Source organism: Balearica regulorum, chromosome 3 (assembly GCF_011004875.1).
Source record: "Balearica regulorum gibbericeps isolate bBalReg1 chromosome 3, bBalReg1.pri, whole genome shotgun sequence".
In the NCBI taxonomy this organism is placed as follows: domain Eukaryota; kingdom Metazoa; phylum Chordata; class Aves; order Gruiformes; family Gruidae; genus Balearica; species Balearica regulorum.
The window spans coordinates 22060129-22083404 of record NC_046186.1 but is presented as its reverse complement, the minus strand read 5'-3'; the positions used below and the strand labels follow the sequence as shown (position 1 = coordinate 22083404).

General features: G+C 37.6%; 1 long non-coding RNA gene across 1 annotated transcript in view; it reads left to right on the top strand.

The window, feature by feature from the left end:
* LOC142601252 (uncharacterized) overlaps positions 1 to 23053 on the top strand; it is a 28474-nt gene extending 5421 nt beyond the window's left edge. Inside the window, exons 2-3 of the long non-coding RNA XR_012834855.1 lie at positions 21777 to 21994; positions 22751 to 23053. This is a non-coding gene — a long non-coding RNA (uncharacterized LOC142601252). The remainder of the gene's footprint in view (positions 1 to 21776; positions 21995 to 22750) is intronic.
* The last annotated feature ends 223 nt before the right edge of the window (positions 23054 to 23276 follow it).

The following is a 23276-nucleotide window of genomic DNA, read 5'->3' as shown; positions in this document are numbered from 1 at the left end:
CCTTATACTATTTCTGCCTTGGTAAATGCAAGGATACTCTTTGTCTTGCACTGTGAGGGGTACTTTGATTGAAATTCTGGTGCTGGCAAAACAAATATGGTTCTGCCCTTGACTTCATGAGAGTGAAATTTCATTGTGTATTTGTTACATGATGAAATGCTCATATACAGATGCAACTGTCCCTTTATCAGCAATAGTATAAACTGAGATTACTTCTGTTTGGCACACATAAACTGAGGTTAACACTTATATATGTAATTGTTCCTAAACTCCTAAAACATGTCTCCTACTGACTAAAGTTTCAGGGAAAAAGATGTCAGCAAGTCAAAGTGGACCAAACCCAGAAGGTCTTTGCAAAGATCTTCTTTCTGTTAATTTTCAGTAAGACAATCAATATATTGACTTCTCTTTTAATGGTGATATGTACGACATAGCATGAGGACTTTTATCAGTTCCTTTAAGAACAGAAGGACAGTACTGAGTCATGTATTGTGGTGTGAGTGACAGCTATCGGGGGACTGGCTTGTAGCTATGGACCATGGCAGTCACGATCCGTGAGAAGCTTGTTTAAAAAGAAAAAAAAAGAAAGGAAAAAAACATTCCAAGTATAAACAAAGTACTTCCTAAATAGCTGAGTTTGTGATTAAAAGAGTGTAACAAATCTGGAAGCTCCAGTGAGACTCTTTGTTCCAGGCCATTTAGAGGAATGCAGCTGAACAAGCCACAGAATGGTGGAGACTGAGAATTTGTTGCCTGAGATGAGAGCAGGCTGTCTTAGCACTGACTGTATCTTTGCAAGGTGTGATCAAGGAACTGTAAACTATAGCAATTTCATTTACTATTACCTGGAGCAGGACCAGTCTGAGCCTGTTTCCACAAAGATTAAAACAAGAATCCCCAGGTTTCTCTAGCTGGCTTGTCAAACCCAGACTTAGTTCTCACAAATCCCACACCTTATAAAGAGCTAAACGGAAAGGCAGTGTGAGGCTTGCTAACAAGAATAATGTTGTTATTTTTCAGACTACAAGACGTAGGACGATTATAAGTGACAAGAGAACAATATAGAGCAAAGATTATGGAAACTGAATTGGTGCAGCCCACTGAAAATGGAAGCCCTACACAAACAGACTCAGAAAATTTCAAACCTGGCAAGTCCCTATTTAGAAGATCACAGGATTGCAGGTGGCTTGGCAATTCTACACAAGAAGGCACAGGAAGTTTGATTAGGCTGGAATATCTGTATGAAAACAGAGCCAAGTGAGGTTACTGAAAGCCAGAATTCAGGAAACCAGTCCAAGGTTGGAACACCTAAACTGGATAGAGACATGATCTTCATTGTTTAAATTTATTAGAATCCTAAGGTTTTGTTATTTTGCACATAAAATTACCCATCTCCATTTGAAAAAATAGCTCAAGCAACCAAAAGAACTGAAGTAGATTTTCTAGCATACCCAGTGGATCCCCTGAAAAAGTTAGGTTTCCATTACAGCATTCAGAATCCATATTTAGGTCCAAAATATCAAGCTCAGTTGTTTCTGTTATACTTTTCCACTTTTTTTGTTTTTTCTTTCTCATATGCATGATGAGAGCATTGGACCTGACCTAAAACCATTCTTAACAGATTTAAGTTTATACGAAGAGCCTTTTTTGGAAAAATTGAACTTTTCCTGTGGCATAGAAATGGAGAAATAGTAGAAAAAAATTAAAAAAAAATAAAAACAGGAAAAATGAAAATGCTTAAGGCCACTCTGAGTAAACATCATGCAATCTGTTTATAAAGAGACAGAAACAAGATATTACCACCATGAAGTAAAATAAACTACCAAAGCAAAATAAATTCACTCCTTGGATGGACAAAAAATGAAGCAACTTGATAACTAGAAATTGAAATGATCTGCTGTTGAAGAACTAATAAGCTCAGGAAATACTTATAATCATTTCCCAAACATTATGAACTATAAATGAGAATTGTAAAGGAGTTTACAGATTTTCTTCAAAATGTGTCAGTAGGAAATTCAGATGAAAAATATGATCTCTGCTACATGCCTGGTAATAATCCATAATGGCTAAAAGAACATTGGGTGCAAGGGCAGTCATTACTAATGAAATGAGAGAGCTGTAATCAAGTAGACAAAGAGTCATCATGTAAAACAAGAGTGTCAAAACAGATCTGGTAAACAGGCAAACGTGTTAATCGAGGCAACATTCACAGTGTCATTAACAAATGTTCAGTTGGAAGGATCTTCAGGTATAGCGCTGGATGCAAAGCAAAGCTACGTGTAAAGAAAATTTTTCAGATTACTAATTGACACCAAGCAAGGCTTCGTGGTTAACAGTAACACTGACAGTACTCAGTGTCCCAGAATTTGACTGAAGGGTGAGTTGAAGGACAAGTTGCCACGGCAAGTGAAAGAAAAAAAAAAACACAAGAAAAAAATACTTTGTACGTTCATTTCAGTGACAGAGTGTAACATTAAAGGACATAGTTGTCTTACCTCTGGGTGAATGGTAAAAATGTGTATCTCAGCATAGGATACCAGACTTACTGAAGAATGTTAGCTGTTAAAGGAACACTGGATGCAGTAGTAAATTGATCTGAAGTCCTTTGGAAAAGGTTGGACTGAAACAGCAATCCATTTATCACCATGTACTTTGAGGCAACTACCAAGATATGCATTCACAAGCTGGTGAACTGTGGGGAGACGGTTTAAATTCTGTGGGCTTCAGTGTCACGGATAATGCTATTATGGTGAGTCAGTAAATTATTAACATCCCTTTTCCACAATAAGAACAACTCTTCAAATGAAATTAAATGAATCTTCTTGCAGTGATCCTGGCTGGGGCCTGCCTGCCCGGGGGGCAGCTCTGCTGCCTCTATGAGGAAGAGGTCCTGGTGGGCAGCGAGCTGAGCCTGAGCCAGCAGTGAGCCCTGGCCGTAGTGACGGCCAAGAGCATCCTGTGCTGTATTAGCAGGAGCACAGCCAGCAGATTGAGGGAAGGGACTATCCCTCTCTACTTAGCACTTGCTGCCTCCGTCCTTGGAGTTTTTCAAGACCTGACTGGTTAAAGCCCTGAACAACCTGGCCTGATCTCATAGCTGACCCTGCTTAAAGCAAGAGGTTGAACTAGAAACCTCCTGAGGTCCCTTTTACCCCCAGTTATCCTATGATCCTACAATCCTAATCAAGGGAAAAAATATCATTAGTTTAATACAATGACGGACAAAAGGAGACAATATGAGGATGCGAAAGTGTTATCATCATGTTCTTTCCATGTTATTTGTTTTGGAGGAGAAAGATGATATGTTGTCAATATGTATAAGCAACAGAAAACTAACCCCAAAGATCTCTGGCTTTATATAGATTTTAAAGACTTCTAAATAACTTAGGCAAAAGCTTAGCAATCATATCTTCTGATTAAAGTGAAAGTGATCAGAAGTTTGTGATCATCACTTAGGTTGTGGCCTAAGACTCACAAGGAAAAAGTCACATTTGTATTGAACTCTTCCATGCCCTGCATCATTTCAGCACGGTTGGAAAAATTGCCCATAGGACCCCAGCAGAGAAATATCACTTCCGTGGTATTCCACCTGGCTATACCTGCGATTTCAGATGTCAGACTGAAAATTATAGGAAAGTTATAAAAACCTCTGAATTTACAGAAAAGCTGTATATCTTCTGTGGAAGGAGAGTGTCAGCTGGGGATTGTGTAATAAACCAAAAGACATAGCTGTTCTTCAGACTTTAAAACAAAATGCCTCTTTCTGATGAGGAAACCTAAATAGACAAATAAATAAATAAATAAATACCCGAGTCCTTTGAGGACTGCAATTCTATAATGGATTTACAAGAAGGGAAAGACACTGCTTGATTTTTCAGTCCCAGATAATGTGTCTTCTGTAATGATCCTAACCAAAGACTGTTGTATAATGAGGAGTTGTTGATCCACACAGCTGCTGACCTGAGTAGGTGCAGGTGCTTTATTGCATATATTATTTGGCCTTTAGGACTGTGCTGTACTGCACAAATCCCTTGACATAGGATCATTGGTGATGAAGCCACCAGCATATCCTTGTCTTATCTTGAAGTGAAGCAGCATGTTTTCATATAAACATCCTTTTGCTCAACAGCAGGAATGATGAATAGAGTTGTTTACTTGTAGGAAAACCCAGTAAGAACTCTAAAGACTGCAATGCTGGTGAACTTCACCATGGACAGGATACGTGTTGTGTGCCATACCCTGACCAGAGATCCATCAGATGCTGCATCATCACAGCATTCCCAGAATCAGAATGGGTGTGAAATTTTGTAACTTAGTATATCTTTTCTGGGATATTAATAAAATAGTTGTCTGTCTTGAAAGTTTGTGTGGCTTTCTTGTTGGGATCCAAAAATATCCAGTACCTCCTGGTACAAAACACCTTGTGAAAGAAAAAAGTCAAGTTATCAGGCAGCTAATTGTGAGCAAGAGAAGACCAAAGAGTTCTAAAATAGTTGATTTACAGTTTCATTAGTCCCCTAATTATGTCCTGCCCAGACCCCAGACACCTTACATGCCCATTCTTGAGTAATCAACCTGAGGGCATCCCAGTACCAGTACCAAGAACGCTTTTGTCACTGTCTATGGATCAAGATCTCGAATACTTACGGACAAAAGTGAAACAAGAGGCTCCAGTTGGAACATAGTCTAATAGGGAAGGATTCAGATTGTCTCTTCTTTGCCATTTGCAGTTTATAATGACACTGATCTAATCCATTCAATATCAGCATCCCAGCTAGGTGGTTCTAGATGAGTCTGGGGGTACTCAGATTTCAGCTTCCCTGCAACATACAGTCCTGGCCAGCTGGATGATAATCTTCAGCTGGCACAGGGCTGCATAACAGGCAGAATGCATGCGGAAAGATGTCCTGAGCTCTCCGCAAACTCTCAAGTCCCAAAAACAGCCCAGGAAGATAAAATGCATTAAAGTGAGAGATTACATGACTGACAGATTTATAGTGCCAAATAAAAGCAATGACATATTGAACTAGAAGAAAAAAAAATTGAAGAAAAAAGGGAATCCTGTGAAGTCAGATAATTTCTATCAGGGTGACCAATTTTGTACAGCTCTGATGGTGTTCTGAGATGCAGGATGTAGGATCTCCAGGGCCCACTTGAGCTGCTAAAATAAGGCAGGAAACTAAAGAGTTACAAAAAGAAATGTTCCACTTGGGAACAGAGCAAGCAATAAACCAAGCCAGACACAGTGGGTTTGGCTTGCGATGTGAGAGAACATACAACATTATATCACAAGAGCTTATGAATGTGTGAAGCAGGAAGCCCAGATATACTTAGCAGACATAAGTATTATTTCCACAACACCAACTTTCTTTCTAGCCCCATTGTTTCCTGGTTTGATTATGCCCCGAAGCACAATAGCCGTTCTCTTTATAAGTGATTTTATCTGTGGGTACTCCTTATAAATATGCTTTTAATACTGTTATACTGTTACATATCATGTGGCAATTCCTTACATAGGTTATTTACACAGTTTGTAAACAAATACTTTCTTGTGTTCCTTTCCATGCAATTACACTTTCTCAGATGCTGACGTAAGTAAAACCAGAATACCTTATTAACCATTATTTCATATGTCTCTTCTAGTCTTTCAGTCTCTCTTCTAATAAAGGGTTTTTCCTGACTCCTATTATTTTTATCATGTACATCCCCTTACAACTCCACTGTAATATTATTCATTAATGTATTTGAAGTGACTAGGTCAGACTTCTTTGTTAAGGCATGACATTATTTAAGACATTGTTGTCACGGTCTTTCACATGGATCAATTTTCCATGTCAATGTTCAATTTTTTTTTTCCAAGTAGTTACTTAAATAGTCTCCAAAAGGTGGCACTAAGAGTAGAATCTGCTTTTAGCAATGCTAACTTCCTCAGAAACAAAGCTTCTTTGACAATTTGCAGCCTCCTGGCGTAGTTTTGTAATGATGTAGACTAATCTTAATTTTTTTGGTTATAGAGTTTTTCCCTTCTCTTTTTTCTTGTATGATGAAAAGGAACTTTGTGGTTGTATATAAAAAGGCTATTTAAGGCACCCAAGTCTGTGGATCATGTTATAATATATCTTGTTTCTAGAAGTTAAGCAGTTTCTTACCTTGAATGTTCATTATCTCTTACCCTGTGTCTACTTAGTTCCATAATTGCTTGTTTAATGGATTGTTTGAAACACTGTCTGAAGTCCAAATAAATTAGTTAGATTTCCTTTACGAACTGTTTAGCTGAAATACTACAAGCATTATTGCCCATTACAAACCCATATGATTTTAACAAGATGATTTATAATTGTCACTCTAATTATTTTTTCAGGCTTCCTGTTCAGATCCACTGTGTTCATTTTTGGTGGTACATTAGAGGTTGTCACTGATTTAATCCTTCAAATTTTTCACTTTTTTTCAAAACTAAGCAGCTCAACTGTTTAACTGTTAAATCCTTTCAAAACTATCAGATCAAAGCTGGCATGTTATGTCATGGATGCTTGATGCTGTAATATCAATTAATCATTGAGTTCCTTAATTTTCTCTTTGGGTGCTTCTGTGTTCAGTGGGGCCTTAACTTTATGTGAAAAGATTAGCTTCCATCCTGGGTATCACTTTCAACAAAGAGAATCATGATATAAAATCATTAGTTCCTTTCATGCCATTTCCATATTTTTTCCATTTTGTTCAGACTCAAATCTCTTCCCCAAGGTTTTTGTGTGATTCACAAATTCATTATGCATTTCTAATTCTAATACTTTTCCCAAAGGATTATGGATGGCCCTTACTTGACATTGACAATGCTGCCGTCCCTCGGCTAGAGTGAATCATCTCCCAGGCAGACTGCAAACAAAACTTCTCACTGAAGTACCTAATACTTCACTTAATTTTTAAAATGTCTTTAAAGTCTTCAGAAGGAATAGACCTGTTCTGACTGGAAGCAGGATGCCCAAGCCTGGGCATGTAATCTTCTATATGTTAAAAACCGTGATTCGTGTAAACATATAGAGTGCTCATCAGACTTCATGCAAGCACATGGGAAGAATGTGTACGTTTCCCTACAGAGTCTTCATCAAGATGACACATAAAAAATAATTGGACAACTTTGTGTTGATAATAGGTGTAGAGTGAACTTTGGGATACCAAGGCAAGGTATTTCTGATGGATTTCTAACTGAATTGTTTAACTTACTCCTTTGGACCAAGCAAAGCTATAATTACTTTAGAGCTTTCACTTCTGCTATCCTATCAATATGACTTCTAGTACTGCCTTTCAAATTCCCTGTAATGTTGTATCTTGTATTTTGCCTGTCATAATTTACTCTGCTTTCTTTTAAATCTGGGTATGGTCCTTCTGCTACTCTTTGTGGAAAAGAGCTTCAGCTTTCATAAACTGACACACCTACAGAGTGGAGCTGTGACAGCTTTATAGCTGAATATTCAAACACTTTAACCCTACAGGTTTTTGCCATAAACCACTGATTTCTCCATGTTTTAAAGGCCTGGAAGTGTTCTTACATTATATGAAGAGATAGATCTTTAAATTGCACCAATGGATGTCTTCCCAACATGCTCACAGAGGTCTGAGCAGATGAGATACCTGTCCTGAGCACCACCGTGCCACAGTCATCTCCAGCTAGAGCCACGCTCACATGGTGTTGGAAACAGCTCTTTGATACAGGGTAAAGCAGCAACTGACACCTCAAGCAAGCCAGCACCAGCAGGTGTAATCACTGACTGAGTACCTCATCACTTCCTGCCATCAGAAACCAAACAGGATGGCTAATTTTTACAGAAATTGAAAACTTGAATATTATCAGCTGGACAGAACTTTCCATTTTGGATTAAAATGGAAATGATTTGAAATCAATAAAGAAGGGGAAAATTGTTAAGATACTGGAAAGCGACAAAATAGATTCTAATTTATTCAGATTACAGAGCTTTCGAAGTACAGAAATATTCCTTAATTCAAAGGAAACAGATGAACTGCTAGCTAAAAATGGCAAAAAAACTGCCTTGACTTTCACGTCGGAAGGACAGTTATTTTCTACAGTTTTTGCAACGAGCTAAAATGAGCAATTTATTTTGTATTTATTTGTCTTCAGACATGTTTCTATTTATGGCCACATCGTATGCTCAATGGAGTCTTAAAATAGCGAGGCCGGGTTCACTGGATGACTCAGTGGATCGGCATGTAGAAGAGGGCAAAGGCAGCTGCTCCATGACTGAGATGGGGGCAGGATGGCAGCAAGTGAGCCTCCTTACTCCGCAATGGATGTCGGCAGGCTTCTGTGGAAGCAGCTGGTTCTGTCCCAGCATGACATCTCTGAAATAGCCACAGTTAATATTTGACATCCCTGTTGGTTTTATCAATTGAGAGGCTAAAGGCTAAATAAACGGTGGTGAAAAATATTTTCTCTCAAATTTTGTGAGCACAGGGGTCAAGCTGAAGAATGATGATGGATAAGGATGGAATGCTTCCATCACAGTCACCAGCAGCCCACACACTGTTAGAACTAACTACAGTTTTGTATATTCAATAATACTGTACCAGGTGCAGGTGCCCAGGCGCTGGCAGCTCCGTGAGGAGAGTCCGGGGCTGTCCCGTCTCCGACCCACCCACCACAGGGCATGGCTGAGCCCCACAGCCAAGGTGGAGGTGTCTCCAGGAAAGCATATGTAAGAAAGGGCAAAACACCAGAGTGTGAGGAAAAAAAGGTGAGAGTACCTTTTCTCCAAATTAAGGCATTTTTTTGCCCATAATGGTTGAAGGTATGTGATCTCCCCATCTTTATCTTGATCTGTGAGCTTTTCCATCTTATTTTCCCACCTGTCCTGTTGAGGAGGGGAAGTGAGAGAGCAGCTGAGTGGGGGTCTGACAGGCAGCCATGGTCAAGCCACGACAGGCAGCTCTCATGAACACTAAATTCACTAATTTCTATTTTAAAGAAATAATTTACTTTTTTTTTTTTTTTTAAAAATTGAAGTGCTTCTCAGTTCTGAAAATAGAAGCCAACATTCTTCCCCACGTTGGAAAAATTGCATCCTAGGAGTGTGATCCTAGGGCTTGCTAATGGAGAGCAAAAGTTATCCCCAGAAGACTGTTACAGGATTTATCCAGTCTATTACCTTTGCATGTTGTGTAAATGCAATTGCAGGCCACTATGTGCCATCCTTTTTCGGGAACTATATCCAAGAATGTGTGTGGCCTGTTTGAGGCCAACTATTTTCTGATGAACAGGATAACTTGGTTCTACAAACTCAATAGATTGTATATAAGTCTGCCTTCTCCTCTTGTAAGGAGGTTTGTCAGGACTTTGTAGTTATTTTATAAAGTCAATCAGGTTTTTATGCTTCTAAGCATATATTATGAATACTCCTTAGCTTTAATTAAAAGAAGGGTTGTTTTAGAGACCAGCTTCTCATGAAGATACTTTCTGATAAGTGGACCGAGTGAAAATTCTCTGAGTACCTTCCTGTCCCATCTGCTTTCCCAATCAATTCTCAGAGCCAGATCCAGCTGGCCTGGACAGGTAGCTTCATTTTAGAGAATGTGGCATCAAATGATTAAAAAGATAGTGCCAAACTTGTGAAAGCTTCTTCAGGTGAATACTGATGTATGTTTCATCTGTGAATCAACACTCAAAACTCTGTACAGTGAAGGTATGCATAAGTCTGTACAAATGAATTGAATTAATTACACTCAATGAAATACCAGCTTCTAATTATGCCTTTCTTAAAAAAATTATGCCTTTCTCTTTTATTCTTACATTTCTATGAAATTCTTCCTCAAAACCTAGAGAAGAGTCAGATTACTTACGAGCTAATATTGTACCTGCTGTTGAGAGTCTGTGAGATCCATAGAAAATGGAAGAAATTTCTGCAGTTTTATTAAAAACAAGGAAACAAACAAACCTTAGCATTTCAATGGGAAGATATTGTAGCTCTCACAGCATTGTTTTTCTGCGCTCTGCTGTCCCCAAGGAAAGTAGGTATTGAAATGGACGTCATTGGTACAGATGCTCAGCAGTTACTTCCGGATATAGTTAAGAATAGACTGTTCTGCAATATTTTTTTAATGAATTACCAGGTGCATTTTTGATATAAGACAATATTTTCTTACAATTCTATTTTCCTTTGTAAAACTGTCCAAATTGCTTTTTCTTTACCCTGTTTTTATTAAGTTTTTATAACTTCTGTATATTTGATATCATTCTTTTGCAATTAATGCTGTGGATTTGTACTAACTTATGTTGTTTATTCTTCTGCTTCAGAAAGGAGTTTATTCACTGGCAGCAATAGCTTCATGTAAATATAAATATTTATTCTAAAAATACCTGGTGAATATTTGCCATCATGTGCTATGGTTCATTTATTCAGTTGGTTGCGGGTTTTTTTGTCATCACTGCACAAGCTTTTGCTATTCCAACTTTTCATCTTTGTTAGTATTGTTATCCCCCCCTCATTTTTTTGATTTATTGGGGAAGGGTTTTTTTCACTTACTAACTTTTAAGACTAATATTCAATTAGTGATTAATCCCAACTTTGTTATATACTTAAAAATAATCCAATACTCAGCCAGACAAATATATGAAGGATTCTTTACGCAGTAACACTCTTCTGCTGGAAGTATAATAAGAAATAAATAGCTCCCATACTTCGAGTTAAATGGTGAGGGATTAAGAGTAGTCCATTTTATTGACAGGCAGGGAAATACTGATCATGGCTATACTGTTGTGGCCAGCTGAATTCTGTGCTATGTTAAGGAAAATCTTAATATGAAAATTTTAATTATACAATCGATATTCAGTGATCACTATACTAATACATTATTCTTTGAAAAATCTATCATTTTCTGACCCTCCTCCCTCCATATCTTATGGTTGCAATAAGTTAATTAATAAATATGAGTTTCAAGGGAGGAATATCTGTTTCCCTTCAGGTCAGCAAGAAACTTTGTCCAATATTATATACCATAATCTGGCTGGCTGAGTACAGAGTAGGCATTAGCCAAGTTCCTGCTGTAAATTTAAGGCTGGCCATCTCATTATTTGCAAATATGAAACAAAAGAAAAAAAGCATGAACCATCTGAACTGTGTTCTTTCAGAATAATTTCACTGACTTTCTATATCAATATTTCAAGCAGAGATCCGTGAAAGAAAACTAAAGTTCATGCTGAATCTATCTTCTGTTAGATGGAGAGTAAAAGTGACCTCTTAGAAACTGAGAATGGGAATATTGTTCACTGGTCAATTAGTGATGTTACATTTGCCATAATACAGTCAACTTTTGAAGAAGATATAATGCTGTAACGTTTAAAAGGATCAACATGTAAAATAAATAGGAGGCTAAATAATAAATAGAATGCAGAAGAATGGTGAAATAAACAACTAGATTTGTTACTGGGATTTAGTATTTTCAGGAGATGCATGTCTTTCGAATGTAACAGCAAGTGTCAGTATAGGTAAATATGAGATTAGATATGCCTTGAAGAGAAGATATAGTCAAGTGTTATTAGATTATTTCACATGAAGTCTGGAATTAACTAGAAAATGAGTAATACAAACATACCAGATAAGGTGCTGAAGCAAGTCTATTGGGGAGTAGGCTGCACGTGCTTCTGTCTGTGTGTGGGTTTTGTAGATTGCTCAGATCCTTGTTTACACTAAGGAACTTCATGAGAAATAAGAATCAGATTATCATGGTAATTTAGACACAACCACTACAATTTACAGAGCTGCTTTATTTCTGGTTTTCCTGTGATTTGTGTTGTAGTGGCAAATTCTGTTACAGAACTTCTTGGCTGGATTTATTCATAGTTACCTCTTTCAGATTATGATTGGTCATATAATTCATGCACCTCTTTTAGCCATATATGACACTGGTTTTGAGTCTTTTGGGAGAGTATGATAGTGCTTTTTTCCTAAACAATTATATTGGTATTTTCATAAGCTTGTTTAGTTCTGTCTCTATGTTTGTATCTTTATAGCTTTTCCTTCACCACATCTAATGAAGTTAACCTATGCTATATTTAGCATATTCATCTGTATGCAGACAGATATTTCCTTGAATAAACTTACCAGAAGTTCTAAATGTGACATCAGATTAAAAATACTGCGAACAGTGTTTTTGCTAACTGAGGACTCGTTGAAGTTATGTTGTTAGAAGTTACTGGTACGTAAAAGAAATATGCAGCCGTTTCCCACTGGATTTGTTTCCATAGTGATGAGAAGATTTTGATGGTAGCAACTCTGTGGATATTTCAGATTTGGGTTTTGATCCAATTCCTAAAAACACCTTTTGGAACTAAGTTTTTGTATTCTGCTGGGACTATTCTAATTATGTCTAACAGCACAATCTATGATCATTTTTCTTCAAAGACTATGATATGAGGGTGAGATTTATCTTAATTGGCTTAGACATTTAAAATTAATTGTCTAAGTCTAAACTAATCATTGTAAACTCCTTTTATATTCAGTAGAAAATATCTACCACTTCAAGGAGAAGCTCTTCTTATCATACAATAAACATGTAAAGTTGCATAGGATGAATTTCACCCAACATCTAGGGCTTGTTGTCAGTGCTATGTTACTCTGGGATGTTGTTTGTGTTGCCTCTTATCTGACATCTGGACACACATGAGAATCTGTTGCTTGAAGTGATACGTTACACTTGAGGCACATGTATGATTTTGTGTGGCTTGAACATTGTTTCGATGTGTGATCACTCTCATTTAAGTTACGCTAGCTGAAGAAAAGTTAACCTGTGCATAGATAACTTCAGTCAAACATTGTGGAGAAAAAAATTCTAGGACCATAACTAACTCATATCATTAATTCTCTTCCATTGGAAGACTGACCTTGATAGCACCTCAGATCAAAGGCAATCAAAATATTTCTAAAGCCTAACTGTAGGCTTCAGTGCAAAACAGTGAATAATGACTTGGGAGTCATGAGAAGATGCTATGCTACCATCTGATGATCTAGGCACAAAGATGCTCAGATACCGGTCTGAGCCCCACTGGGCATATAACAACGAGCCACAGTTTGAGGTCTTCCCAAATTCAGTCCAGTGCCTTATTCAGCAGCTCACACTCCCTATTCATGAACTGGACTTGTTCAAAACCCCATGTGTATGAACAAATTGTAATGTAATGGTAGTTTGAGACTGGGAAAATTGTGGGCTTTGAGTATAATGGCTTGCTGGGAAGTATGGTTAGATGAAAGGCAAGAAGAGTTACTACTTTGAATGAGTTTTTTTAGTGTCACTAATGCTGAGGAGGTTTTTTGTTTGGTTTTTCTGCTTAGGATCACAGTCAAGAGTGCCCTGAGCATTCACTGGGTGCTTTTCCAGAGTTTCTTTCAGTCCAGATCATAAGTAAGATGGCTTGTATTCCCTGTGCTGGAATTCCCTCCGGGTTTTCTGGGTACTCTGTACAAACGCTAACCTTTCACATCCAAGGATAACATTTCTGCAGTATTTTCCCACAGAATTCAATCAGTAAATAAGTTCCATCTTTCTGATTTGCTATGCTAAAACCCTTCAAGTTGTAAGCCATTAAAAGCTTTCCTAACAACTCAGTCATGGTAGGCATAAACTTATTTTCTTGAAGGACTCCCACAGTCTGATAATAATACTGCATTAGATTATTTCTGTGTGTTTCTTTTCTTTCTTTTTTTTTTTTTTTTTTTTTTTTGTAATGTTTGAGCTCCTCAAGCTTTTTCAAAATCTAGTTGATGCAAAATCAGACAGGCGTCATTCTCCAAGAAGGAGAAAGCTGCTGGAAAAATTGAACCCTCCTAATATGCACTATGAAGTGCAGTGTGAAAGCTCTGGGCACAGCCCCACATCTAAACTAGAGTTGTTTCTGTAACTGTTTCTGGTTATCTCCATATGTGGGCAGATTTTTTTGTGTGATGTGAATACCAGTGCATGGAGTTAACTAGGAACTGTCAATCGGAAACATCTCCATATATAGACAATTATCCAAATACATTGTTTTGACATTTCAGACTAATGGATCTCTTAAAAATCATGCTATAACTTCTTGAATCTTTCCCACATAAACATGTTTGGCTTAGTTGCTTTTTGTATACAGTTTCCAAGAAGCTTCTGAGGAACATACCCATGTTCTTTCCTTGCATAGTGACACTGTTATTTAGAATAAAATGTTTAATCGGTTTCATTTCCCACACAGTTTTGCAGAGGTGTACTGCAAAAGCATGTATCCCATTATCAAAACAATCCACTTGTGTCTGAATAAGGGTAATCTTTCTCTAATACATGGGCTTCAGAACTTACAGAACCTGTTTGGATAAGATTTTAGAAACTGGAGGCTTCCAAGGAAAGCTATGAGAATGACCACTGAATTGAAAAATATGTCTTCTAGCAAAATAACTTAAAATTTTGATTTGGTTAGCTTACTAAAGGCAATGGTGCAGGATAACTTGCCCTCAGACATTTCTAAATGACCATACAAGGAGCAGAAATGCGATGGTGGAGGGCATTCCATTTTCACATGGAGAAGTGCTACAAGGACCAGAGGTTACTCCCAAAGTTACGTGAATTCAGATTACAGGTAAAGATGCTGAATTTTCAATGATGTGAGTAACTACCCACTAAAGGACCTTACCACTTATGCTGGAAATGTGTTCTATCAAAAGCAGAGCTTCTTCTATAAAATAAGTGCAAAATAGGCACCCACCAGCAAACAGTAAAGGAATGATAAAGGTCAAATGCTCACATTACAAACTCTGATTATTATCCCAGCTTCTCCAGCCTGACCATAAAATATGTTTTGATGGAAGAAAGCCAAAGTCAAAGAAAAAAGTGGAAGGAAATTACCCCTCTATGTGAGTTTAAGAGGTACGCTCCTTTGGGGAGAAGAGCAAAACAGAAAAAGGCAATGACAAAATTATGATCATTTTGGGCTGTGATAGGTATGTGGGCACCTTGTTTACTTTTCTTTTCTCTGTAGTATTTGTCTTTACTGCTAAATAGATAGTATTTTTGTTCTAAGGAAGATACTGTGTGACAGATCACAACCTCCTGAAAGGCATACAACATGCATCTGAATTCTCTTGGATCAGAAGGGGAGCAAAAGTCTAACTTACAAAGTACAGCAAGTCCTTTTCTGGTCTAGTGAAGGAATTACAAGCACTGACCACAACACAGTTTGATGTGAACATCAAGCTTAATGATTATCTGGGTAACTGTGACAATGATTAGACAACACTCCGGTTAATCAGTCATGGCACAAGTCTCTCTTCTTTAAGGAAATGGTTCAGCACAAGCTTTTATTTTGCCTTGCTGTCTGTGTGTTTTCAGAGTGCATTCTCTTCCATTCCTTCCTCCAGGACCTCAGGCATGACAACCTATAGTGGAAATAACCAATCAAACTTACAGTTTGGATAAGAATTATCCCAGTTTCTTTTCTCCAGTAATATTCAAACCTTCTTTTTCTTGATACGTAGACCAAGCAAAATTTCTGGATTTTTTACTTCTCTGAAGGACTAGTTTGTCAAATGGAAAGAATATGTTTTTTCTACCTTTGTTTGTTTGGTTGTTTGTTTGGTTGGTTTTGGGGGTGGGATTTTTCTTTGTTTTTAAATTTTTGGCCTTGTCCCTCCTAACACAGCAAGGTTTCAACAACACTTTCTCAGAATACATCAAGTGACTCACATTCCCTACCAAGCTCTGGTCCCTGTTGTGGCTATTAAAATTTGATTGATTGAAAATCTAGAATTAATTTGTTTTAAACAAACAAAACAGTTTTGGGGCCAAGATGATTTTTTCCTCCTGTGTCCAGCTAAAATCTGCACAAGAGGCAACATATGCCATGTATTTATATATGCTTGCTTTGTTTGGAAGATTTTGTACTTCACAGCTGTTACTAGCCAGTTTGTCATAGTACTGTACTCTGCCTGAACCTCAGTAGTGGAATAAATGGACAGAAAAATGAATGTTTGGCTCATATGCACCCTGATGTTAAGATTGATAGGTTATGGTTCCCAATTTGCCTTCTCTATTTGTAGATAAGGGAGGCGGCAAAGAGTCCACCTCAGTGCCAATACATTGCATTGCATTTTGGTGTCTCAGGTTCACTGCAAAATTCAGATTTTTTTTCAGTTGGAAACTAAGCTAAGCAGGAAATGAAATAAATGACTGCCAGGACATCCAATTGTTCATACCATGGACTGGAGCAGCAAGAATGACATAAGGGAATTCCAGCAACTCATCCATTTAATTGTATGACTGGGACCCGTTTAACAAAAAGTCTTAATCACTGCCCTTACTCTCCCAGTCACACCAAGGAGCGGCTCAGTTCACAGTCTAATTCCTACAACACACATTCAGCAGGACATCCTGCATTAGGGTTTTCTTCCACCTGGCTAGATATCCTATCATATTTCTAAAAAGTCCCATGGTGTGAAAGCGCTATCCAACATAACTCCCACCACATAAACAGTTATGTTCCTTCTGATAAGAAAAGACAGTGTGATAATAAAAAGTCTTCTAGTATCTTGTGCAAATGATTCCCAGGTTTGTGTTCCATTTCCCAACACGCAGGGTTTTATTCTTTCTAATACATTGAGGAATGGACAGAAAAAAAGAAATTTACTCTCTGCAGTGCCCAAACGTTACAGACAGATACCTCATTTCTCCTCCCCAAACAAAAAAAATCAATGAAAAAACCCAGCAAAACAAAAAAACCCCAAATCCCCAAGAAATTTTACTAGAGCAGGATTGGGTCCAAGCAGAAGCAGAAGGAAGAGGAAGGTGAGTGAAAAGGTACAAAGGGAATCTGAAAGCGGAGGGAGCTGGTTGGGCACTTCTGTTGTGGCAAAACAAAATGAAAGTTTACAAAGAAAAAAAAAATGGAATTAGGTTACTGGGAAATGGCAAAGAAGATAAGGAAGGGAAGTTTCCACAGACAAATAACTGTAAGCAAAAAAATTAATCAAAGTATCAAGCACTCTGTAGAATAGTAGAAGGCAAGGGGAAAAGGGCCAATGGGTTGGAAGGGCAAAAATAAAAGGTTAAGGAGAAATGTAGAAGAAAATGAGGCAGCATATTTCAGGACTCCATGTTATATGTTTTCCTGTCATTCTGAGTAACTGAGAGACAAAAGTAATTTGGAGTGACTGAAGAGATTCAGTAAAACAAGCCCCAATATACAAGTGTGCTTCACACATGAATCACCCCTGATAAATGCAGGAAGTACTGCAAATGTGTCAATGGCTCTTTTCTAGATTGTTTATTGTCTGCAGACCAGAGAAGTTTAGACAGACAAATAAGGGACAGGTAATTATCGTCACTTTGAGGCACTTACCTGAAATGAAATCCATCTCTAAGCTACACCTGATGAAATAGCTCATTCTTAATAATATTTGTGCAAACTTTAGCTTTCCTGTGGCAGACAAACCTGTGATGAGCCAGTTAGGTACTCTTTATTTCCAAGTACTTTTCAAATGTTTTCAACAAACACTTCTCAGCTTTCTGTTTGCCATTGGGTATCTGTTCTGTGTGAACAATCAAGAAAATATCTTTGAAAATTGACATATATGAGGATGTTATTGGTATGTGTTACCTAACCCAACTAATTTAGGCACTTTATTTGTGCCTGTTTTTAAGTACTGAGCTGGTTCTGTGAACCCCTGGCAGTCAGAGGTGGAGGGCTTTGAGGGTCTCCAGATGGTAGTCCTGTGCACTTCAGTTTGATCGCCACGTGTCGATCAATGAAGATTTAAAACACTGTCTACATGGGATTTTCATGAGGTCTTGGCAGCTTCAGGTGCCTAAATCCCATTCACTTGGCATTGTTATTCAAATAAAAACACATACATGAAAAATTAAACGGATTAGATATTCAGCAGCTTTCACTCTGTTCTTTTTGAGGTTTACTCATTGTAGATGACATAGTTTCTGATGACTAAGATTTTAAGACAATCATCTCCAACATATTCTTTTCTGAAATGGATTTTTCTGGGGTGATATGCTTACAGATGAAGTGTATGTGGTTTTACATTGGCAGTTCTTACAAAACAATGGATCTACTAACTTAAAGATCTTTTAAATCTTGTTGGGACAAAAGTATGTAAAAGCTGCATAGGTACAATTATTTTGGGGGAGTACAAATGGATATTATAATAACTGAGAATTTCTTCATTATTTTAACTGTCTATAAATCATCTTTGGGGAGCATATCTCCTTGTTTATGTCAAAATACTTGCAAAAGTATGAAATGGAAGAAGTGAAAGCTGGAAAAAATAAAAAAAATGTATAAAACACAGGCAAGTTTTCCATATCTTCTGTTACTAAAAAAAAAAAAAGATACAAAAATCAAAGAACAAACTTTAAACTTCCTAATAATCTAATTATCAGATACATTTTTCATTTTTAGGTCTCCTTTATTGGTGAAGAAGTTGAGTAGATGTAAGATAAATAGATAATAAAGAAATGTATATGCATTTGGAATCCTGACTGAGATCAGCATGGTTACACATGAGCAATTGGACTCTCCTCTCATCGATCAGAAGGCTTCTGAATTTCATGGAATGGCCAGCAGCCAGTGTGGCAGGACTGTTTAGGCTTGCCAAAGCTACAAGCTGATGGCACTAATTCTCACAGCATAAAAATGCTGTGCAAAATCTGGATAAGAAAGATTCTATTTTTTATAACAATATGATTGCAAGTTAAATTTCTCTGACTTACTCATATGACATACTTGTGTAAAGCATTGGGATTGAAGGCAGGCTTACATCTTAGAAGTAGAGCAGTAGAGTTATCTTTTTCATTTCCCAGATAATCAGATAGAAAACTGGTATGGGGGAAAAAGTGTCTTGTAAAATTAATTGTAAAGGAACAAGTAATTCCCTGAAAAGTCTGTATAAAACAGCTCTCCATTTTACCATGGTTAAATTGCTTCGACCTAACACGAAAATAACCTTTTTTACAGTTCTCATCAGCATTGTCAAAATACATGAGATGAGATATGTCTTTTGCAAAACATTTTGATTGCTGCATTGATTATGTAGTTACTTTAGAATTGTTGGGCCAATTAAAAAAAAAAAAAATCAGAAACTGTGTTTGCATAGACAAGATTCCACTGTCACATGCACAGGGTAAAAAATAGGCAGCTACCGAGCCATTAGGTTTGGTAAAAACCAAGGATCCTAAAACTATCTGATTTGGTTAAATACCCATGCTACTGAGAGCTGCTAGGTTTTGGAAGAGCATATTGAGTGTTTTAGAAACATTACTGATGTAGTGAAAGCACAGTGAGTGTGATTAGTATGCATAATCTCTAAGCTTTTCTGGTGGGTTGACCCCGGCTACCAGCCAAACACCCACCCAGCCTCTTGCTCTCCTGTCTCCTGTGGGACAGGCTGAAAATAGAAGGAAAGCAAGAAGACTCATGGATGAAGATAGTGACGGTTTAATATGGAAAGCAAAAGGTGTGTGTGTAAGCAAAGCAAAAAGAGGAATTAATTTGCTGCTTCCCTTTGACAGGTGTCCAGCTCCATCCTGGAAAGCAGGGCCTCAGCACTTGTAACATTTACCTGGGAATACAAATGTCATATCCATGAGCAACACCCTTTTTTCTCCTTTCCTTGAGCTTTTTGTTGCTGAGTGTGACATCGTGTGTTGTAGAATGTCCCTTTGGTCAGTTGGGGTCAGCTATGTTCCCCTACAAACTCTTGCCCACCTGATCTGTGACCTTAATGGCCACAGAAGGCTGATAAATAGCTTTTTTTTTTTTCTTTTTTTTAGGAAGGTATCACTGTCAGAAATCTTCTAGTTTTCACTGTCTGTTATGAGCCATGACTTGAATAGCTGCAGACTCCATGAGAACTTGTATGCTGCATTTACAGAGCCTTCTGTGAGGTGCTGCTGAAGAAAATATTGCAGTGGGACCTTGAAAATAGCTGTCTCTCTTTTAGAAACACAGTGCTAAAAGGAACTGCTTAGAGAGCTATGGCCTTATGAATTTTGAGCGATGCTTTACTCCTCCACATTATAACATGCTGCTTTCATTTTCATTAGGTTGAATAATGTGTCTTTTGCCCTAAGGAGAAGTCCAGATTTCATATTTTTGAGAACAGATTGTCAGTTATTTGTATACCTAGTATAATTTTAGAATATTGTGCACTTTTTCACACACACATGGCACTCAGAAACCTTCCCAAATGACTGAATATGGACCCCAATCTAGAGTGTTTCTGGTCATTTTGCTTCCAGCATGTTTTCATGGTCAGTAGCACAGAGGGTTGAGCACCCAGAATTAAGCAAAATGTGGGATGTTACACAAGTTTCCAGCTTCAGCGATACAGCCCGGGATGGCGGCAGTGGATCCAGCTCTGGGAAGGGTTTGAGCTCTCATAAATGTTAGCCACTGATAGCAATTCAAAGCCTTCTCTCTTGAATCCTCAGCCTATGTTTCTGACTTAAGGTATCACATATTTCTTTAACAAAGGGGATCTATTCACCCCCTGGCTGTGACTGCCAGAATATAACTAACTAACCAATTAACTAAATACTGAAGGCAGCAAATATATCCTTGTTCTTCATACTCTTACACACTCTCTATGCTCTACAAGTACTCAGATTTTCACTTCTTTCTTTCCTTGTATTTATTAAATCATCTCTCCTCTTTTTTTTTTAACTTGTCAATGTAAGAGAGTATTTAGAGCCAAAACTATTAATAATAATATTATAGGACTTCTAAGTGAAGTTACTTTGCAGAGGAGGAATGCGGCACATTATCCTGATGAAATTCTATCAAGTTCTAACATTTCTTGACCAGTTGAGAGTAGACACACTTGAAAGGAGCTTTGTGAGAGGAGATAGAAGACAGCTAGTAGAAAAAAAAGAACCAGTACAGGCAGCTGCACAGGCTATGCAAGGGCTTTTATAAACCATTGCTGCTGTTTGGAACGAACTTTGATATGAAATCGAATTAAGGAATCTGCCTCTCCACCAATGTCCTCATCTCACCCCTCCAATCATTTTCAGTAAGTTACAAATGTGCGAGAAGCCCTTTAAAGCATTTAACTACTTGATCACACCAAATGATGTCACCTTCATTCACTTTTTTTATCTTTGTTGGTTTATTTTTTATGATTGTTGGCTAAGAACTGAGGAAAGATGTAAAGATCTGTAAAATGAAATTCAGTGCCTTCCAAGCTTGACTCCAGCCTGCATACCAGTGTTTTGCAGGGTTCTCTGAACATGATACCTCTGGAAAGAGAAAAGGTGTAGCTGTCTTGCTGTCATCAGTAAGATGCTGTGACAAGAGGTAGTGATGCATTAACCTGCCTTTACTGCTTCCAGGATCTGAGCCTTTAATCTTTGCTTTAGGTTGCTCAGCAGTAATTCAGCTAGTGCATTCACTGTGCCATATTGTGCTGCATAGATATACTTAACAGCAGTCCAGAAAAGGGACATATCTTACAAGAAGAGCTATTTTTACCTAGAAAGGTGTTCTCAAATATGAACATATTTCAGGGACATGGTGCTGATATGCTGTGCAGTCTACTTCATCAATAAAGTAGTCCTGTTGAAACCTAGAGTAAAATATTTCTCACTTTATTGACTTACTAAACATTTTTATTTCCTAAATGCAAGCTACCACAAAATGGTTTTATAATTAGCAGAAAGACTTGCAGTGTAAAGAGATGTCCTTTCTCTCTTGTGCTTTTATTTTTTTTATTTTTTTTTAACCTCTTGTCATGTATGTTCTGCAGGCGGAAGAGCCAACCAGAGGATGGCAATTCTTTTTTACAGCACCCTTCAGAATTTCAATTTGCTTGTGGTCCAGTCCTCCATGAGAAGAACATCTGGTGGGGACACCATGTGAACAACATTGTATGGAAGTAGAAACTGATATTTTCAGGCTGAGGCAAAGGTTTCCGCATCTGACATGTGAAAGACTTTTTTTTCTGCATTTCCTGAGTGAAAACAGGCAAGATTTTAACCTAAGATTTCTCTGACGCACAACAGGGATCTGAGTTTTTTCCTCCCCACTTCCCTGCAATCCCTCGCATGGCCATCCATTTCATTTGGCCTTTTAATTATTTTGGACTACTATTAAAAGTTTTAGCCATATTTTATATTTAAAAATATATTACAAAATCATACGCTAGCACTCAGCATATTATGATTTGGAAAGGAATATGTGTGCATACACTAATATAAACAAGAATTGATAAACTAATGCACGTGAATATCAAAGTAAATATATTCTGAATTTACAGAATATCACTGCATTAAAAAAAAAAAGTCCAAGGTATGTTTCTAGTAGTAACTTTAATTCCTGGGATCTCTATTATTTCTAATTGATATCCATATTGGTGTGTTTTATTGTGATATCGCATATTTTATCAAATGGATCTTTGAATTTATGCAATATATTATGTCTTGAGAGATGGATACATGGCTCATTCCAACAAGTTGTCACAATTCTGATGTGATAATGGAAGTTAACATTATGACATGTTTAACTGTAGTAGCAAAGAAGCCTGCCTGTGAACTAGACTGTTGTTTTGGCTTTTTTTTCTCCTGGTGGAGGACACATAAAATACAAAAGGGGCTTGCAGCCTCAGTATAAAACAGAGCTAGGTGGACACAGGCAAAGACGAGAGTGAAAGGAAAGCTGCGCACCACAAAAACTGCTGTTTTGCACATCAGGAACTTAATTGGATTTTTTGTTGTCTTGCAGATGTGAAAAATCAGTGGACATCAAAGATGGAGGTTTTTCAAACAAGGTAATGTTGTAAGAAAGTTTTTTTCTTCCTTATGTCAGCCAGGAAGACTAAAGCAAAGATCATTTTCTTGGTCTGTTTGTTTGTATGCCTCTTGTCCACTGAAGCAAGCATAAGATTTTGTCTTTGTGGTCGTAGCATTTTGCAGTCCTGTCCTCCCTTAACTGACCATCTGCCAGTTGCCCACAAAATAGTGTCTCCTTTCTTTCCCCCACTTCAACGTCACGATGCCAACCTCTCTCCTTGGCTTGTTAAATTGTCAAACACATACCATTGTGCTTTTTTCTGTATAACCCTTCCATACTGAGGATAAAATCCTTACAAATAAATACAAAACTAATTCATTTGTCAAGACCAGAAAGAAGCGTTTAGGAATTGAGGCATGAGAGCTGGAGCAAAACATTAAGTGTATAACAGAGCAAAGAAAGTCTGCATCCTAGAGGCTTGATGCAGAAGAAATAGATCCCAGCCTGGATGTGGGAT